Raw genomic sequence first — 20,171 nt, 5'->3', positions numbered from 1 at the left:
CAAATTAGAAAATAGATTGACCCAAGTCCTAGTTGAACTAGGACTAGTTTTTCCTTGCACTTGGCTTATCCAATAAACCAATTGAACTTGATCCAATCAACCCAAAATAAATCTAATTAAATCATATTTAATTAGACATAATCTCATCCCATTGGCTTAATCAAATTAAGCTAATTAGCAATCAAATTACTAATCAATCCTCCTGCAATACTTGCACTGGGTTAAATGTCAATCGTATTGATCATTTAACCCTAGAATGATTCTTAATCGTTGATCAAACATCCGATCGGATCATGAAATCTAATGTGTGTGACCTCATAGGTCCGAACCTAAGCTGATAGCATAGGAATAAATTTTTATACCAATCAAAGTGACCATCTAGCAATGGTACCCGACGATCGGATAGGTCGAATGTATAGAACAACATCCTTAGAACCCATGCGGATATAGTTTTCATATAATTCATCCCCTTGACCAAAATGATCATAGGATACTCCAGAGTTTAACTGTCAAATCTGATCAGGTTGTCCACATTGTATTTCAAAATATCAAATCCATCTGATGGATTACCCTGGCCAAGGTTTTGCTAAATTGAAATACAGCGACTCATTCTTCTCCAACTCTTGGAGTGATCAATCCCATCTCGATCATACTCTAACTTCGCAAGTACTTGACTATGCCCAGAAGCCTTCCATCTCTGAATTAGAAATTCAGTTAGTCCAGTATCAAAGCACAGTGAGTTGCTTGCAAGTCACTGAGGCGATCTCAAGTCTAAGGGACACTTATACCTATATCCCATCAGAGACATTCTCGACAGCAGAATGCTCTGGAGTTGGTCACGTTCAATGATGATGTACCCTTACATCTCACCTGTATGTCATACCAGTGTCTCCACACTCCTTGGTTAAGAGGACAACCAACCCATATGGCCTACAGCGACCTATGCTCGATAGAAGCTGTCATCCTTATTAACAGCCTATCATTTGGTCGTGAACAGTTTTAAGGACTAATCGATAAATCCTCTCTTTATCGAACTTAAATAGTCCTAAGGACTTCATCATAACAACGGAGTTCATTAGAAGATGAAAGCTTATGATGAAGATGCCAAATATATTTTATTTATTAACAAATCAATTACAATACTTGGTTGCTCAACCGTCAACAGCTTGACGATTGGCTTTTTGGGACACATTTCCCAACAAGATCTTCTTAGATTTAATTTTAAATATTTTAATTTCAGATCCTATCATATCTGATGTGATATTTGAAATTATTTAATATTAGATAAATTAAAATTAAAATTAGATCTAAAATAGATCTGAAATAGAGCCAACAACCTGGCTTTGATACCACTTAAAGGAAAAACTACCTTTTCCCTGTGTAGGATCTTCCAGATTTCACCAAATCTGGGACAGAATAAATTTTATATTCTTTATCCTATGATATTTTAGATCTAATATCTATTAGATCTAATTTTATTATCTGATATTTAAAATCTAAAATTAAATCTAAAAGTATGATAAATATAGACATACCTCAAGGGTAATCTAATTACCCTGTAGATGATTGCAGCACCGCCTGAGGTTCTGATGTAGCCATGCAAGGCCTAGCCTCTACCAGTATCCACTTAGGTAAGATCTAGAACATCTTCTCCTCACAATTCTATGCTCCAAAAATCAGATCAATATCTAATTTGAAAGTGCTTCAGAACTCCTTCTGAAGTTGGAGCAGCAGCCTGTCAAAGATGTCCTGCAGCCTTCTGTTCCAGGCGTCACCACACCTTGTACCTTTGCCAGATGAATGTCCAACTTCTTGGATGTGAAGAGGAGAGAAAGGAGAGTAGGGAGAATGTGGATAAAAGGGGAGGGGGTGGTAGAAAATGGGTTTTTTGCATAATACAAGTTCTATCTCGAAACCCTAAGTGCAGCAGGGTTTATATAGATCCTGTATGCTGCGCAGTGCCACATCATTCGATCAATCAAAAAATTCCAATAAATTTTGAAAAAATTCTGATTGGTGGAGTGATGTCATCTAATCACATCAGATAAGAATTCCCATGCTCTCTCCTATGTTGGCACCAACATTGGATAAGCACAAATAAGGTGGCACCAAAGAGTCCAAGTTTATCAGGACTCTTTGGTTCTTATCCATTTGGGGTGCCCACTTAAATCTAATTGAGCTCAGCCATAATCTGATTATGGTGCCTAAGTTGAAGTCGTTTGGACATGTAAACACTCCACAAAAATCCTCCAATGAATCCTCTTCAGTTTAAGACCCATATGTCAACTTTTGAAAGATGTCCTAAAATGAAATTGGTAGGCGCTAAAAATTAGCAGGTGTTGTCTTAAATTCATCTCATAAATTAAGCAGCTGGACAAGCTTCAATTAGACTAGAGAAACCTTCTCAAGGTTCTCTAGATGAGCTAGATCATATTTGGCTCAGTAGAGACAGAAAAGATTATACGAGAAGAAAGTTAGGCTCAATCGAGTGCTAGCACGATTTTCTTGAACCTGATTGGATCTTGTCCAAATCAATTGGGGTAGCTCAATTGATGACATCCAAATTTTAACCCTTATTTGTGTGACCCAGTTAGGTTCAATTCTGTATAGTAATGAGACATGTCGTGATCTCATCATCGACATCATCGAAACTCCTTTCGATGGATCAGAACTCTTCTGATTCAGATAATTAGAATGATCGATCATCAAAATCATTCTAATTGCTCTCAAAATCTACCAGTGATACCTAGCAGTATATGGTGGGAACCCATCAGAACTGAAGATGAACCTCTTGGTACAGCTACCTGTGTGATTGAGTTCCTCTATCATGAGTTCCGATTGAATTAGGATTAAGGTGAACTCATCAAACCCAACATCAGTCATATGAATCAATCGATCGATCCAAGTCCGATGTGAAACCCAATGGAAAACTCTTTTTCATTATTTCACTCTGCCATGGCCATGGGCTTAAGGACTCGATCTTTCGATCATTATAGGACTACTCCTCTCATCTACCAAGGTTGATAGATCCCATCTTGGTACGATCTAGTTCCTACAATGGATATGCTACAACCAACATACACCTCAGGATTTTGAATGGCTAGGAGATCAAGTTATGGTGTAGTCAAACTATAACACACTCAAGGTTAACCGTCGATGCACCTCAGGTCAAAGAACTAGACACACAACTGCAGCATCGAGCTAGTCATCGATGAGAAGGTAGACTTCCTTATGACTGCTCGAGGTAGTCACGCTCAGTACTCTCATTCTCAACGAATATCTATACTCTCGCTCCGGTGTCTCCACACCATAGACTCAAAGCTCATCTACCTTAAGGAAGCGATCGTACACCAACCTTTCAGATCGATCACCATCCTCGTGATGATCCTACGGTCAGAAGAAATTTATGAGTTAGTTATGTAAATTCATGTCTTAAATTTTCAACTCTTAAAACATGAATTTACATTCTCACTAACTCAAAGGATGTATCACAGACACAATGTACACAATGTGATAGAAGAATAACCCTTTTATTCATTTATAGTCAAAATTACAAATTTGCCCTAGTTCTGTACAGGAATGTGTCAGCCGATCTAGCATCTAGGGCACACATCTAATACTTAATTAGGTTAAGACCTATTTTAATTAGGTTGATCTAATTTTGATTTGATTTGATTTGATAAACCAAATTAAAACAAGTCATAAGATAGAATCCTAGTAAGACTAGGATTCTACCTTGCGCCACATAAGCCCCCCATGCCCTCTCTCTTATTCCATGCCAATTTTCTTTTATTTTGTCTGACAAAAATCCTCTCCCAGGTCTTCACCATGCCCAAAAGTTTTTCTTTCTTTTTTCTTATGTAGAAGATGGTTGTGGATCAAATCAAAGTAGGAATAAATTTGGATTTCAAATTCTATGAGATAGAGTTTTAGAAATCCAAAACTCTTTCCTTTTTGCACCGATTTTATCCAGATTTTTCCTGAGATTTTTGTGACTTTTATGGAACTTGAAAGGCACCCTTTGCTATTGGTCCATGCATAAAAAGAAGGAGGGGGTGCCCAAGAGTTGGGCACCCCTTTTCTTGCCATGTTTGGATAAACATTGACTAGGTATTTGACCTAGACAAGGACTCTATCATATCTCTCTATATAAAATAAATTTCTTCATGAAATTTTTTTGGAAAATAGATCAAAGAAAGACCTTTGGGGCATCCAAAAATTAGAGAGAAAGAAGGTTGGACGTGGAGATATAATAGACACAAGATAGGGTGTCTGAGAGAGCAAAGAGAAGAAGAAGAGGGTCTTCTTCTAGGGTTGTTGTGTTCATCTCTTTCTTCCTTCATCTTGAGTTTTCTGAGAGCATCTCAGATCTGAAACTCCTCCTACTTCTCATCTTTGGAAGAGTCCAAATCAAGAAGGAGGCACCTGATCAACCATCAAAGAAGGATCAGCACATTACTAGCATACTGTGCTAATTTTTTGGAGCAGGACTTCTGATCGAAATTCGTGGGCTCATGTGGATGACTCCTAGAGGCCGGATGCATGTGTGGCTCACAACATCATTCTCAAGCTCGGATCAGCAAGGTTAGAACATCTAACTTGCAAGATAATAGATCTGATCTATTATTTATTACATACATTAGATGTAGCATAGGAACATGTTGATATAATCAACATGTAGTTTATTCTCTATATGTTTTAATTTATGATTTAATGCCATGTAATAATCATGTAATAGTATCTTAGATCTAGAGATTCTCTGATTTTATAAAATAAATTTGATTTATTTTAGTCTTTTGCTGCACGATCTTGAAAAAGTTTCAAGATCTAATCTTGAAACCCTAGATCTGGTTCCTTCATCACTATCCTCATGATGATCTATCGATAGGGAGCAATTTAAGAATTAATTATATATGTCTCGAATCTAAACTCTTTAGAATATGTATCTTTAAATTATTAATTTCTTAGATTATTCTCAAATATATAACAAAATAATGGATAAAATTGTGACTTTATTGGCAAATCAATAATTTAAGTACAAAAATATGTCCCAAAATTATTACAATATGTCTGCCATATTGGCTTTTAGGGTATACATCTAATAATCTCTCACTTGACCTAAAGCCAATTGGTCGGTAACTTTATTCCCATCTTCTCAAGATGAATTTTAGTCTTTGTCTAGCTCAACTGTTTCGTCAATGGGTCTACTATATTATCCACAGAGTCTACTCTTTGCACATTGACATATTTTCTTTTGAGATAGTCCTGTATAATATAGAATCGTTGCTCGATGTATTTGGACTTCTAATACGATCTTGGCCTCTTAGCTAGTACTATGGCACCATTATTGTTGCAATAGAGTGGGATGACATTTGATGTCATTACTCCAAGTTCTGTGATAAACTTTTTATACCAGAAGGCTTTCTTTGTAGCATTCAAGATAGTGACATATTTAGCTTCCATCGTTGAGTCCATAATGATAGGTTGCTTGGAACTCTTTCAGCTTATAGCTCCTCCATTGCATACGAACACACTTCCTAATGTAGACTTTTTATCATCAAGATAAGACATAAAGTCATAAGCAGTGTATCCTTCAACCCACAACTCCAATCCTCCTCCATAGATCAAGAATATATTCTTAATTCTTCTTGTTGGTGCAAAATTTTGCCGACACCGGAGAAGCTGGAGTTGAGGGGTCACATCCACCATCGGGACCTGCAAGTGAAGTCTAAACCGGAGTTGGGGGTGCTCCGGCAAGACCCTCCAATGCTCAAGTCAGTACTCTACCTCAACAGAAATGGAGTGCTCGAATGAGAATTTTAGCAGAGTTTCGAGATAGAATTTTGAGCTCAAAGATGAATGTATCTGGGAGTCCCTTTTTATAGATAGAGAGCATAACTGATTGACAGTGACGTTTGTAACTGCTTGGTAGTGGGCCGTTCAGGGCCACGTGGAGTTTGTTACGGAGAGTAGTGACATCAGGGGCCGTTCAGGGCCACGTGGAGTTTGTTAAAGAGAGTGGAGTGCTGTCCATTGTCGTGACTTGCCAGAGAGTGGTGGAGCCATGCGGAATCGTTACAGAGTTGGAGTAGGGTAGTGGCCATTGTCGTGACTTACCAGAGTGTTCGGATCTGTCGGCTGAAGCTTGGTTGGGATGTCTGATGGAGCGGAATGGCTCTCTATCTCATCAATCCAGGAGATGCTTGGATGTTTTTGAGATTGCTGACGGGTCTACTGTTGTCGGGTGCCTAGAGTACTGATACTGCAGGCGGGAACCATCTGCTGTAGAAGCTCGGATGGGGACTTTCTGTTGGGAAAGTCCGATTTCATGAGGAATCCGGCAAGGGTCAACCGACAGTGGACTTCGGATGGCATTGGGGAGGTTCATCCGCTGGAGGAGTCTAGAGGATCCTGTGGAAGTCCGATTGGCATTATTGAAGTCCGACTGACACTATTGAAGGTTGATGACTGGAGAGATACGGCAGACACCGGAGGCGGTCGGTCGTTGTAGAAATCCAGCTGCTGAAGCCCGTCTGTTGTAGAAGTTCATCCAGAATCCATCCACTACGGAAGTTCAGGTGGAGTCCGATTCTTGTTGAAGTCTGGATGGAGACCGCTTATTGAAGAAGCTCGACTGAAGTCCGCAGTAGAGATATAGAGTAGACCGCTCCTAGTAGAAGTTCGACTGAAATTCGATTCTCATAGGAGCTCGGATGGAATCGAAAGGTGGTCGACCACCATAGAAACTTGGATGGAGTCTGGTTACTATAGAAATCCCATTGTCGGAGAAGCTCGAATACTGACGAAGTTCGAAAAAAGTTCAGAGTAGAGTCGTCCGTGGCCGGAAGAAGTCTGGAAGGAATTTGGAGAATAGTCGATCACCGTAGAAAATCGACTGATAGCGGAGTTCAGAGAGCATTTGGAGCAGTCCGGTAGATGAATGGAGAAGCTCATTATCGGAGAAGTCCAGATGATAATATGGAAGCTCGACCGGTCGAGGGAGTTCAGAAAGACACCACACAAGGTCGGAAGCCGGAAGAACCCTAGAAGAGCCGGCTCTTTGTGAACTTCGGCTGGAGATATTTTATACCCAGCACCAGTCCCCATACTTTCGAGTTAAGGTTCCGAATGAAGGAAGTACAAAAAAATTTTCACAGTCGAAGTTACCTCCCTCGATTTTTGTGCTTGGTAGTTTCTAGATATTTTGACGTTTGGCGTGCTGGTGCTGGAGCCTTTTCGAAAAAGATTTTTTTGGGATCCCGCTGGAGTGCTGCCCTAGGTACGGTGCAATAATGGTTTTACCATTGTCGGCCACCATCAGCTGCTTGCCACGATGAGTGGGCCACGCGATGGTGATAGACTAGCTGGAGGAGTCCTACAGTCATTATTGCACCGGACCCCGTCGCCTATTTAAACCCGCCTCCCTCCTTCAGGGATCTCACTTCGCCCGGGAGTTTCTTCGGTCCCTCCTTCTTCCTGAGGGTTCTGTTCTTCCTCAGCGTCCCTTTTGGCCTTAGGCATTCTTCGAGTCATCCCCATCTCTGCATCTCTGCATCCTTCAGACCAGCCTAGGTTCGCTCTAGAACTCTCCCTTTTTCGTAGCTTTGTTTCTAAACTGTGTCGATCTTCCTTCATTGTAGGTATGGGTTCGGATGCGGTTCGGATGCTAGCGAAGAGTCTCAAGGCCCACAAGAGGGAAGGTACTACAGCTTCTGGGTCGACGAAGAAGGCGAGGGTAGAAGAGACAAGTCTGGTCGTGCTTCACCTTGATCGCCCAGAGCTCGTGCTTGTGGTACATCTTCTACCGCGAGTACTTTCTGATCCTTTAGAAGGGGGAAGCAGAAAGGGGGACTGGGAGAAGAAGTCAGGTACTTAAAGCAATCCTCAATGATGGCTGGAATCAAAAGTTCGAAGTCTGATGATATCGAGCTTCCTTGGAGCTTTTTTGCCTTTTATTCTATGTATTCCTTTCCTTTCTTGTTGCCCCTCTTTTTTTTTTTTTTTTGGCCTTCAAGGGCTTTGTAACGCGCACTTTACTAATGAAATGAAAATAAAAATTTTTATTATCTTGTCCCTTCTTGTATTAAGTTGTCGTTTATCGAACTTCTGTCGTCTTCCATCTTGTTCGATGTCGGCGTTGTTTGTAATTCCTGGTCATCGCCGTATTGATTCACCCTTAGGGACTGGAGATTTTCGACAAAAGTTTTCTTCCTCGTTGAGATGAGGTCCCTTGAACCTTAGATGTTGTTCATTTATTTTTTTTTTTTTTTGTGTGTAGCTCATCGCTTTTTCTTCTTCTTTTTGGTGTGAGGGCGAGGGTTTTTCCTTCTACTCTTAATGGGATTGTAGGGGTGTAGAGGAGTTGCTGAGGGGCTTTTTCCTTCATCCGATTTCAAATGACCAAATCTTCATTTATGTCGGGATGAGGTTCTCCTCCTATTCCTACCACAATCAATTTCAGCTCATGTTAAGACAAGGTCGGCTGTGGGGGCACAGAAGGGCTGTTGTAAGGGCCTCTCCCCCCATCCGGTCTCTAAATAATCGGGCCTTCGACTTTGCTCATGTTAGGACGAGGTCCTCCTCCTGTTCCTAACATGGCTGTGGGGGCACATAAGCACCGTTGTAAGGGCCTCTCCCCCCATCCGATCTTTAAATAATCGGGCCTTCGACTTTGCTCATGTTAGGATGAGGTTCTCCTCCTGTTCCTAACATGGCTGTGGGGGCACATAAGGGCCGTTGTAAGGGCCTCTCCCCCAATCCAGTCTCTATATAATCGGACCTTTGTTCGTGTCAGGATGAGGTTTTCCTCTTGTTCCCGATGTGCTTAATTTCGATTGTCTGAAGGAGCCACTTCCTGTCGTTATAAGTTCATACCAAAAGAAAAGATATCCGAATATGAAAGAAACTTTTATTTAAGGCAAAGTTATCGGTAGTACATTCGTAGATTTTTCGAATTCCATAGTCGCGGAAGGTCTACACCTCTGAGCTATTTCAAATAGTATGTTCCGGGCCAAACCACCTCCCTGACTTCATACGGGCCTTCCCAGTTAGGGGCAAGTTTCCCTTGATTCTGAGGTTGTGAGACAGTGGCTCGCTGAAGTACTAAGTCCCCTGCTCTGAAGGCTTTGCTCTTGACCCAGGAGTTGTAGTAGCGGGCCACTTTCTGCTTGTAGGTGGCCATCCGAACTTGAGCTATTTTCTGCTTTTCTTCTAATAAGACGAGGTTGGCTTTGAGATCCTGTGAGTTACACTGCTCGTCGGATGCCACAACTCGCACCGATGGAAGTTTGAGTTCGATTAGGATCACGGCTTCTGTTTCGAAGGCTAAGGCAAAGGGGGTCTCCCCTGTGGGCAGTCTTTGGGTAGTTCGGTATGCCCACAACACATGATAAAGCTCATCTGCCCAAGTTTCTTTTGCTTTTTCAAGTCTCGTCTTGATCCCTTGCAGCAGAGTCCTGTTAGTAACTTTGGCTTCACCATTCGCTTGTGGATGGGCTACTGACGTGAAGTTGTGGAAGATATTTAGATCCTCACAAAATTCAGCAAACTTTGCCCCAGCAAATTGTCACCCATTATTAGTAATGAGAGTTCTGCGTAGGCCAAACCTACAGACAATTGACTTCCAAACGAAGTCCTGCACCTTAGCTTCCGTAATTTTTGCCAAAGGTTCAGCTTCGACCTACTTCGTGAAGTAGTCAATTGCCACCAGGAGGAACTTTCACTGCCCGGATGTCGTGGGAAAAGATCCGAGGATGTCCATCCCCCATTGTGCAAATGGCCATGGGGCACTCACGGGTGTAAGTTCGGAGGCGGGTTGCCTTTGGATATTTGCACATCTCTGACACCGATCACACCTCTGACATATTCGATGGAGTCGTGGTACATGGTAGGCCAGTAGTATTCTTATCAGAGCAGCTTGTGAGATAAAGATCTAGCCCCCAAGTGACTTCTGCAAGCTCCCTCATGTACCTCCCACAAGACGTAGTCGGCCTCAGAAGGTCGAAGATATTTCAAAAGGAGCAAAGAGTACGACCTCTTGTACAGCTTGCCTTCATAAAGAATATATCAGGAGGCCTGGTTCCTAAGCTTTCAAGCCTCTTTTGCATCAGGAGGAAGAATCCCATCCTTGAGGTATGCAACGAGTGGGTCAATCCAGCTGGGTTCATGGTTGATCTCCATCACAAGCTATGGTTCTTTCATACTCGGGCACTTCAGAACCTTGAAGAAGACTTCCTTGGGTAGCTCAACCGGAGCCAGTGTAGCCAACTTGGAGAGAAGGTCGGCCATGATATTTTCTGCTCTTGGAATCTGCTTGATGTCAAAGCTGCCGAAGGCTGGGACAATCTCTTTCACCTTTTCGAGATACTTGGCCATACTGTCCTCCCGAGCTTCATAGTTTCCACTGACTTATCCCACCACCAATTGGGAGTCACTACAAACTTGGAGCTGATCTACTTCTAACTCTTTGGTGATCCTCAATCCTGCAATTAGAGCTTCATATTCTGCTCCATTATTTGTCGCAGAAAATTTGAAGTGCAGCACGTACTCCGTAATAATTCTTTCTGAATGAACCAAGATCAGACCCACACCTGCACCTGACATGTTGGAGGAACCATCCATGTAGAGAGTCCAAAAACAATCAGTGAGATCCATTCTTTCCTCAGGGGAATTCAACTGGAGCCCTGAGTTGTCAGCTTCACCTTGTTCAAGTTCGGTCTCTTCCGGAATAGTGCACTCCACTATGAAGTCTGCTAATATCTGACTTTAATCACCGGTCGAGGTTGATAGTTGATATCAAATTTGTGAGCTCGACTACCCATTTCGTTATCCTTCCGGAGGCATCCACTCGATGCAGAACCACCTTGATCGGCTGGTCGGTGAGCAGTGTTATGGTGTGCCCTTGAAAGTAAGGTCGGAGCCTTCGAGCTACAATCAACAAGGCATAAGCTAGTTTTTCTAACTTAGTATACCTGATTTCGGCGTCTCTCAATACTCGACTGATGTAGTAGATCGGCCGTTGAATTTTTATTTCTTCCTTAACCAGGACTACTGCGAGAGCCATTAGGGAGACTGCCAGGTACAAGAACAACTCCTCTCCGGGTTTAGGCTTTGCCAATAGCGGGGTTGAGCTGAGGTAGCTCTTTAATTTTTCGAATACTTGTTGACATTCAGTGGTCCAATAGAAGTTCTTCGGCTGCTTGAGGGTCTGAAAGAAAGGCAGGCATCGTTCGACCGACCTTGAGACGAAGCGATTCAAAGCTGCTACTCTCCCAGTAAGGTGATGAACTTCTTTTATTGACTTTGGAATGGTCATTTCTTAGATGGCACGAATCTTTTTGGATTTGCCTCGATCCCACACTCCGACACCCTGAAGCCCAAGAATTTTCCTGAAGTTACCCCAAAAGTGCACTTGGCTAGGTTCAGCTTCATCTTATATTTTCGGAGGGCGCTGAAGGTCTCCTCAAGGTCGGCGACATGGTTCTTTGTGGATTTACTTTTTACAAGCATATCGTCTACGTAGACCTCCATATTGCGGCCGATCTGCTCTTTGAAGATCTTGTTCACCAACTGTTGGTAGGTCGCCCCTGCATTTTTTAGGCCAAAAGGCATGACCCTGTAATAATAAAGACCACGGTTAGTAATAAAAGTGGTTTTTTCTTCATCCTCCGGTGCCATCCTGATTTGATTGTAGCCGAAAAATGCATCCATGAAGGTGAGAAGCTCGTGGCCTGAGGTTGCATCCACTAATTGGTCAATTCTGGGTAGAGGATAACTATCCTTTGGACAGGCTTTGTTTAGCTTTTTGAAGTCTATACACATCCTCCACTTATCGTTTGCCTTCTTGACGAGAACCACGTTGGAGACCCAGTTCGGTAATCGACTTCTCTGATGAACTCGGCCTTCAGGAGTTTATCAACTTCCTCAGCTATTGTCACTTGCTTTCCAGTGCATGACTTCAGATTTTTTTCTTTGTCGGTCGATGTTTGGGATCACAGCCAAGCGATGTTCCATGACTCCCGCATCAATTCCTGGCATGTCCGTCGGGACCCAAGTAAAAACATCTGCATTCTTTTGTAGAAAATTAATGAGCTGTGTTCGTACCTCTTCTCCTAGGTTAGAGCCGATCTTCACCACATGCTCCTCATTCCCATCATTCAAAGGAATTGAGACAAGATCTTCAATTGGCTCACCCCATTCTTTAGCAAGGTCGCCACGAGTGTCCAATCCATCAACCGAACAGGGGTCAGACTATCCCTTTCTCTGGAGGGCTATGTTGTAACAGTGTCTTGCCAGGGCTTGATCTCCTCTGACCTCTCTGATTCCTTGACTAGTAGGAAATTTCAGCTTCAAGTGGTAGGTCTATAGGGAACCAGATCTAGGATTTCAGGATTAGATCTTGAAACTTTTTCAAGATCATACAGCGGAAGACTAAAATAAATCAAAATTTATTTCTAAAATTAGAGAATCCCTAGATCTAAGATCCTATTACATGATTATTACATAGCATTAAATCAAAAATTAAAATATATAAATATAGCATGAACTACATGTTGATCATATCAACATGTTTCTATACCACATCTAATGTATGTATTAAACAATAGATCAGATCTATTACCTTGCAAGTTAGATGCTCTAACCTCGCTGATCTGGGCTTAAGATGATGTTGCAAGCCGCACATGCATCCGGCCTCTAGGAGTCATCCACACGAGCCCACGAATCTCGATCAGAAGTCCTGCTTCAGGAAATCAGCATAGTATGCTAGTACTGCGCTGATCCTTCTTTGATGGTTGATCAGGTGCCTCCTTCTTCTTGATTTGGACTCTTCCAAAGATGGAAAGTAAAAAGAGAAGTTTCAGATCTGAGATGCTCTCAGGAAACTCAAGATGGAGGGAGGAAAGATATGAAACAAAAAACCCTAGAAGAAGACCCTCTTTTTCTACATGTTTTTCTCTCTAGACATCCTAACTTGCATCTTTTATATCTCCACGACCCAAAGGTCTTTATCTCTGATTTTTAGATGGCACAAAGGTCTCTCAAATCTATATCTTCTCCTAAATTTTCATAAAGAAACTCATTTTATATAGAGATATATGATAGAGTCCTTGTCTAGGTCAAATACCTAGTCAAGACTTATCCAAACATGGCAAGTTAAGGGGCGCCCAACTCTTGAGCACCTCCTCCATATTTTCATACATGGATCACTATCAAAGGGTGCAAAATGTATACCCTAAAATCCATAAAAATTCTAAAAAAAATTTGGATAAATTTGGTGCAAAATTGAAAGAGTTTTGGATTTCTAAAACTCTATCTCATAGAATTCGAAATCCAAACTTATTCCTTTTTGATTTGATCCAAACCACCTTCCATGTAAGAAAGAAGAGAGGAAACCTTTTGTGAACATGGGAGAGACCTGGAGAGGGCTTTTGTTGCACAAAATAAGTAGAGATTGGCGTTGAATAAGAGAGAGGGCGTGGGGAAGGCTTATGTGGCGCAAGGTGGAATCCTAGTCTTACTAAGATTCTATCTTATGTCTTGTTTTAATTTGGTTTCCCAAACCAAATCAAATCAAAATTAAATCAATCTAATTAAAATAGGTTTTAATCCAATTAAGAACTTAATTTAATCAGATTAAATTAGATTTAAATCTGATTTAAATCTGATTTAATTTTCTAATCAAATTAGAAATTAGATTGACCCAAGTCCTAGTTGAACTAGGACTAGTTTTTCCTTGCACTTGGCTTATCCAATAAACCAATTGGACTTGATCCAATCAAGCCCAAAATAATCTAATTAAATCATATTTAATTAGACTTAATCTCAACCCATTGGCTTAATCAAATTAAGCCAATTAGCAATCGAATTGCTAATCGATCCTCCTGCAATACTTGCACTGGGTTAAATGTCAATCATATTAATCATTTAACCCTAGAATGATTCTTAATCATTGATCAACCATCCGATCGGATCATGAACTCTAATGTGTGTGACCTCATAGGTCAAACCTAAGCCGGTAGCATAGGAATAAATTTTTATACCAATCGAAGTGACCATCTAGCAATGGTACCCGACGACCGGATAGGTCGAATGTGTAGAACAACATCCTTAGAACCCATGTGGATATAGTTTTCATATAATTCATCCCCTTGACGATATGAGGTTCAACTGTCAACTCTGATCAGGTTGTCCACATTGTATTTCAAAGTATCAAATCCATCTGATGGATTATCCTGATCAAGGTTTTGCTAAATTGAAATACAGCGACTCATTCTTCTCCAACTCTTGGAGTGGTCAATCCCATCTCGATCACACTCTGACATCGCAAGTACTTGACGTGCCCAGAAGCCTTCCATCCCTGAATTAGAAATTCAGTTAGTCCAGTACCAAAGCACAGTGAGTTGCTTGCAAGTCACTGAGGCGATCTCAAGTCTAAGGGACACTTATACCTATATCCCATCAGAGACATTCTCGACAGCAGAATGCTCTGGAGTTGGTTACGTTCAATGATGATGTACCCTTACATCTTACCTGTATGCCATACCAGTATCTCCACACTCCTTGGTTAAGAGGACAACCAACCCATATGGCCTACAGCGACCTATGCTCGATAGAAGATGTCGTCCTTATTAACAGCCTATCATTTGGTCGTGAACAGTTTTAAGGACTAATCGATAAATCCTCTCTTTATCGAACTTAAATAGTCCTAAGGACTTCATCATAACAACGGAGTTCATTAGAAGATGAAAGCTTATGATGAACATGCTAAATATATTTTATTTATTAACAAATCAATTACAATACTTGGTTGCTCAACCGTCAACAGCTTGACGATTGGCTTTTTGGGACACATTTCCCAACAACTCCCACTTGTCCTAAAGCCACTCGCACAGTATCTAATACCCATCTTCGACTTGTGGTTGTTGAACTCCTTTATCACCAGGGCTTTTGTTGGGAAATGTGTCCCAAAAAGCCAATCGTCAAGCTGTTGACGGTTGAGCAATCAAGTATTGTAATTGATTTGTTAATAAATAAAATATATTTGGCATCTTCATCATAAGCTTTCATCTTCTAATGAACTCTGTTGTTATGATGAAGTCCTTAGGACTATTTAAGATCGATAAAGAGAGGATTTATCGATTAGTCCTTAAAACTGTTCACGACCAAATGATAGGCTGTTAATAAGGATGACAGCTTCTATCGAGCATAGGTCGCTGTAGGCCATATGGGTTGGTTGTCCTCTTAACCAAGGAGTGTGGAGACACTGGTATGGCATACAGGTGAGATGTAAGGGTACATCATCATTGAACGTGACCAACTCCAAAGCATTCTGCTGTCGAGAATGTCTCTGATGGGATATAGGTATAAGTGTCCCTTAGACTTGAGATCGCCTCAGTGACTTGCAAGCAACTCACTGTGCTTTGGTACTGGACTAACTGAATTTCTAATTCAGAGATGGAAGGCTTCTGGGCACAGTCAAGTACTTGCGAAGTCAGAGTGTGATCGAGATGGGATTGACCACTCCAAGAGTTGGAGAAGAATGAGTCGCTGTATTTCAATTTAGCAAAACCTTGGCCAGGGTAATCCATCAGATGGATTTGATATTTTAAAATACAATGTGGACAACCTGATCAGAGTTGACAGTTGAGCTCTGGGGTGTCCTATGATCATTTTGGTCAAGGGATGAATTATATGAAAACTATATCCGCATGGGTTCTAAGGATGTTGTTCTACACATTCGACCTATCCGGTCGTCGGGTACCATTGCTAGATGGTCACTTCGATTGGTATAAAAATTTATTCCTATGCTACCGGCTTAGGTTCGGACCTATGAGGTCACACACATTAGAGTTCATGATCCGATCAGATGGTTGATCAACGATTAAGAATCGTTCTAGGGTTAAATGATCAATACGATTGACATTTAACCCAGTGCAAGTGTTGCAGGAGGATCGATTAGCAATTCGATTGCTAATTGGCTTAATTTGATTAAGCCAATGGGCTGAGATTAAGTCTAATTAAATATGATTTAATTAGATTTGGTTTGGGCTTGATTGGATCAAGTCCAATTGGTTTATTGGATAAGCCAAGTGCAAGAAAAACTAGTCCTAGTTCAACTAGGACTTGGGTCAATCTAATTTCTAATTTGATTAGAAAATTAAATCAGATTTAAATCTAATTTAATCTGATTAAATTAGGTTCTTAATTGGATTAAAACCTATTTTAATTGGGTTGATCTAATTTTGATTTGATTTGGTTTGGGAAACCAAATTAAAACAAGTTATGAGACAGAATCCTAGTAGGACTAGGATTCCACCTTGCGCCACATAAACCTTCTCCACGCCCTCTCTCTTATTCAACGCCAATCTCCACTTATTTTGTGTGACAAAAGCCCTCTCCCAGATCTCTCCCACGTTCACAAAAGGTCTCCTCTCTTCTTTCTTACATGGAAGGTGGTTTGGATCAAATCTAAAAGGAATAAGTTTGGATTTTGAATTCTATGAGATAGAGTTTTAGAAATCCAAAACTCTTTCAATTTTGCACCGAATTTATCCAAATTTTTTTTGGAATTTTTATGGCCTTTAGGGTTTACATTGTAAACCCTTTGCTGGTGATCCATGCATGAAAATATGGAGGAGATGCTCAAGAGTTGGGCGTCCCTTAACTTGCCATGTTTGGATAAGCCTGACTAGGTGTTTGACCTAGATAAGGACTCTATCATATCTCTCTATATAAGATAGTTTCTTTTGAAATTTGAGAGGAGATAGATATTTGAGATACCTTTCTACATTTAAAAATCAGAGAGAAATACCTTTGGGTTATGGAGATATAAAAGATGTAAGTTAGGGCATTTAGAGAGAAAAACGTGAAGAAGAAGAGGGTCTTCTTCTAGGGTTTTTAATTTTCATGTCTTTCCTCCCTCCATCTTGAGTTTCTGAGAGTGTCTCAGATTTGAAACTTCTCCTTCTACTTTCCATCTTTGGAAGAGTCCAAATCAAGAAGAAGGAGGTACCTGATCAACCATCAAAGAAGGATCAGCGTAGTACTAGCATACTGTGCTGATTTCCTGAAGCAGGACTTCTGATCGAGATTCGTGGGCTCGTGTGGACGACTCCTAGAGGCCGGATGCGTGTGCGGCTTGCAACATCATCCTCAAGCCCAGATCAGCAAGGTTAGAATGTCTAACTTGCAAGGTAATAGATCTGATCTATTGTTTAATACATACATTAGATGTAGTATAAAAACATGTTGATATGATCAACATGTAGTCATGCTATATTTATATATTTTAATTTTGATTTAATGCCATGTAATAATCATGTAATAGGATCTTAGATCTAGGGATTTTCTGATCTTAGAAAATAAATTTTGATTTATTTTAGTCTTCCGCTGTATGATCTTGAAAAAGTTTCAAGATCTAACCCTCTTTTTCAAGATCTAACCCTGAAACCCTAGATCTGGTTCCTACAGCTTTAGTGAAGGGGTCGGCTAGGTTCTCCTTTTCGTCGATCTTCTGAAGGTCGACATCACCTCGATCCACGATCTCTTAGACCAGGTGGAAGCGGCGCAAGATGTGCTTCGTCCGCTGATGTGCTTTGGGTTCCTTCACCTGAGCTATGGCACCAGTGCTGTCGCAGTAGAGCAGGACTGGACCATCGAGGGAGGGTGCTACTCCGAGCTCGGTGATGAATTTTCTTAGCCACACAGCTTCCTTCGCGGCATCCATTGCTGCGATGTACTCCGCTTCACAAACAGAGTCTGCCACAGTATACTGTTTGAAACTCTTCCAGCAGATGGCTCCACCATTCAGAGTAAAGATATAACCCGACACGCTCCTGCTGTCATCATGGTCAGATTGGAAGCTGGAGTCTGTGAACCCCACAAGTTTCAGATCTGACTCGCCATAAACCAACCATTGGTCCTTAGTATTTCTCAAATACTTAAGGATAGCTTTAACCACTTTCCAGTGATTTTCTCAGGATCAGATTGGTATCTACTCACTACTCCTAGTGAGTATGCCACATCTGATCTTGTACATATCATGGCGTACTTGATAGATCCCACGGCTGAAGCATATGGGACTCTACTCATACGCTCTCTCTCTTTAGGAGTTGTCGGACAATCCTTCTTAGAGAGAGAAATTCCATGCCTATCGGTAGATAGCCCTTCTTGGAATTCTCCATGCTGAACCTCTTCAGCACAGTGTCATGTACATGGACTGAGATAACCCAAGCATCCTTTTAGATCTATCCTATAGATCTTCATCCCTAGGATGTAGGATGCTTCACCCAAGTCCTTCATGGAGAACTGTGATGACAACCAAACTTTTATTCCCTGTAGTGTGGGGATGTCATTCCCGATTAAGAGAATGTCATCCACGTACAAGACAAGACATACCACAACTGGATCATTTGCCCATTTATAGATGCAGGGCTCTTCTCCATTCTTAATGAAGCCATACGTTTTGATCACCTTATCAAAATGCATGTTCCAACTCGAGAAGCTTGCTTCAGTCCATAAATGGATTTCTGAAGCTTGCACACCTTGGACTCATCTGTGGATGTAAACCCCTCAGGTTGCATCATATACACCTCTTCAGTCAGTTCTCCATTTAGGAAAGCTATCTTTACATCCATCTGCCAGATCTCATAATCCAGATGGGCAGCTATTGCAAGCATTATCCGAATGGATTTGAGCATTGCCATAGGGAAAAACATCTCGTCATAGTCAATACCATAACGTTGACGATACCCCTTGGCGACCAGACGGGCTTTATAGGTCTCCACCTTTCTGTCTGCACCCCTCTTCCTTTTGAAGACCCATTTATACCCAATGGGTTTAACCCCTTCAGGTGGGTCAACCAATGCCATACATCGTTGACCTTCATGGACTCCATTTCGGATTTCATGGCTTCAAGCCATTTCTCAGAATCAGGTCTTTGCATGCATCCATATAGGTGATCGGATCCTCATTATTCTCATCAAGTTCGATGGGATCATCGTCCCGGACCAAGAAACTATAGTATCTGTCCGGCTGACGTAGTACTCTATCGGATCGCCTTAATGGTGCAGGTACATTGGGCTCCAGATCTGATCTAATCATATCCGACTCAGGTTCAGCTATTGGTGTCGGTCCTTCTACCTGTTGAACTTCATCAAGTTCAACCTTAGAGGCAACGGTTCCTTCACCAAGGAAATCTTTTCTAAAAAGATTGCCTTAAGACTGACGAACACCTTTTGTTCATCAGCATGGTAGAAAAAATATCCTTTTGTCTCTTTGGGATACCCTATGAATGAGCATTTGTCAGACCTAGGTCCAAGTTTGTCTGTGAGTAATCGTTTGACATAGGCCGGGCACCCCCAGACCCTAAGGTGTGAAAGTGCTGGCTTACGTCCCGTCCATATCTCATATGGAGTCTTAATTACAGACTTACTTGGAACCCTATTTAACAGATAACAGGCTGATTCGAGTGCATATCCCCAGAAGAATTTCGGTAAGCTAGCAAAACCCATCATGGATCGGACCATGTCTAACAGAGTCCGATTCCTCCTTTCAGACACACCATTATGCTGTGGTGTTCCTGGAGGAGTCCATTGGGAGAGAATCCCATTCTCTCCTAGATATGTGAGAAATTCACTAGAAAGGTATTCTCCTCCTCGATCAGATCAAAGAGTTTTAATACTCTTCCTAGTTTATTTTTCTACGTCACTTTGGAATCGTTTGAACATTTCAAATGAATCCGACTTATGTTTCATCAGATAGACATATCCATATCGAGATAGGTCATCCGTGAAAATTATGAAGTAGAAATATCCACCTCTAGCACTGGTGCTCATGGGCCCGCATACATCAGTATGTACTAGGCCCAAGAGCTTAGTAGCTCTCTCACCTTTTCCAGTAAAAGGTGACTTGGTCATTTTACCAAGAAGACAGGACTCACAGGTTGGAAGTGATTCATAATCACTGACTTCGAGGATTTTCTCTTGAGTCAACCTGTTTATTCTGTTCTTGTTTATATGACCTAGCCTCTAATGCCATAAGTAGATATCTGACACACTATCTAATCTAGGGTGCTTGCCAGTAGAATAGACTCTTATCAAGCTTGATCTTTTTTTGATCTGACTCTGCACTAATGTCCCAATCTAAACTTGCACCTTTTTCACTTTCTTCTT

Source organism: Elaeis guineensis, chromosome 8, assembly GCF_000442705.2.
Source record: "Elaeis guineensis isolate ETL-2024a chromosome 8, EG11, whole genome shotgun sequence".
Taxonomy (NCBI): Eukaryota; Viridiplantae; Streptophyta; class Magnoliopsida; order Arecales; family Arecaceae; genus Elaeis; species Elaeis guineensis.
The sequence above is the reverse complement of the archived record's forward strand: the minus strand, read 5'-3'. Positions refer to the sequence as shown.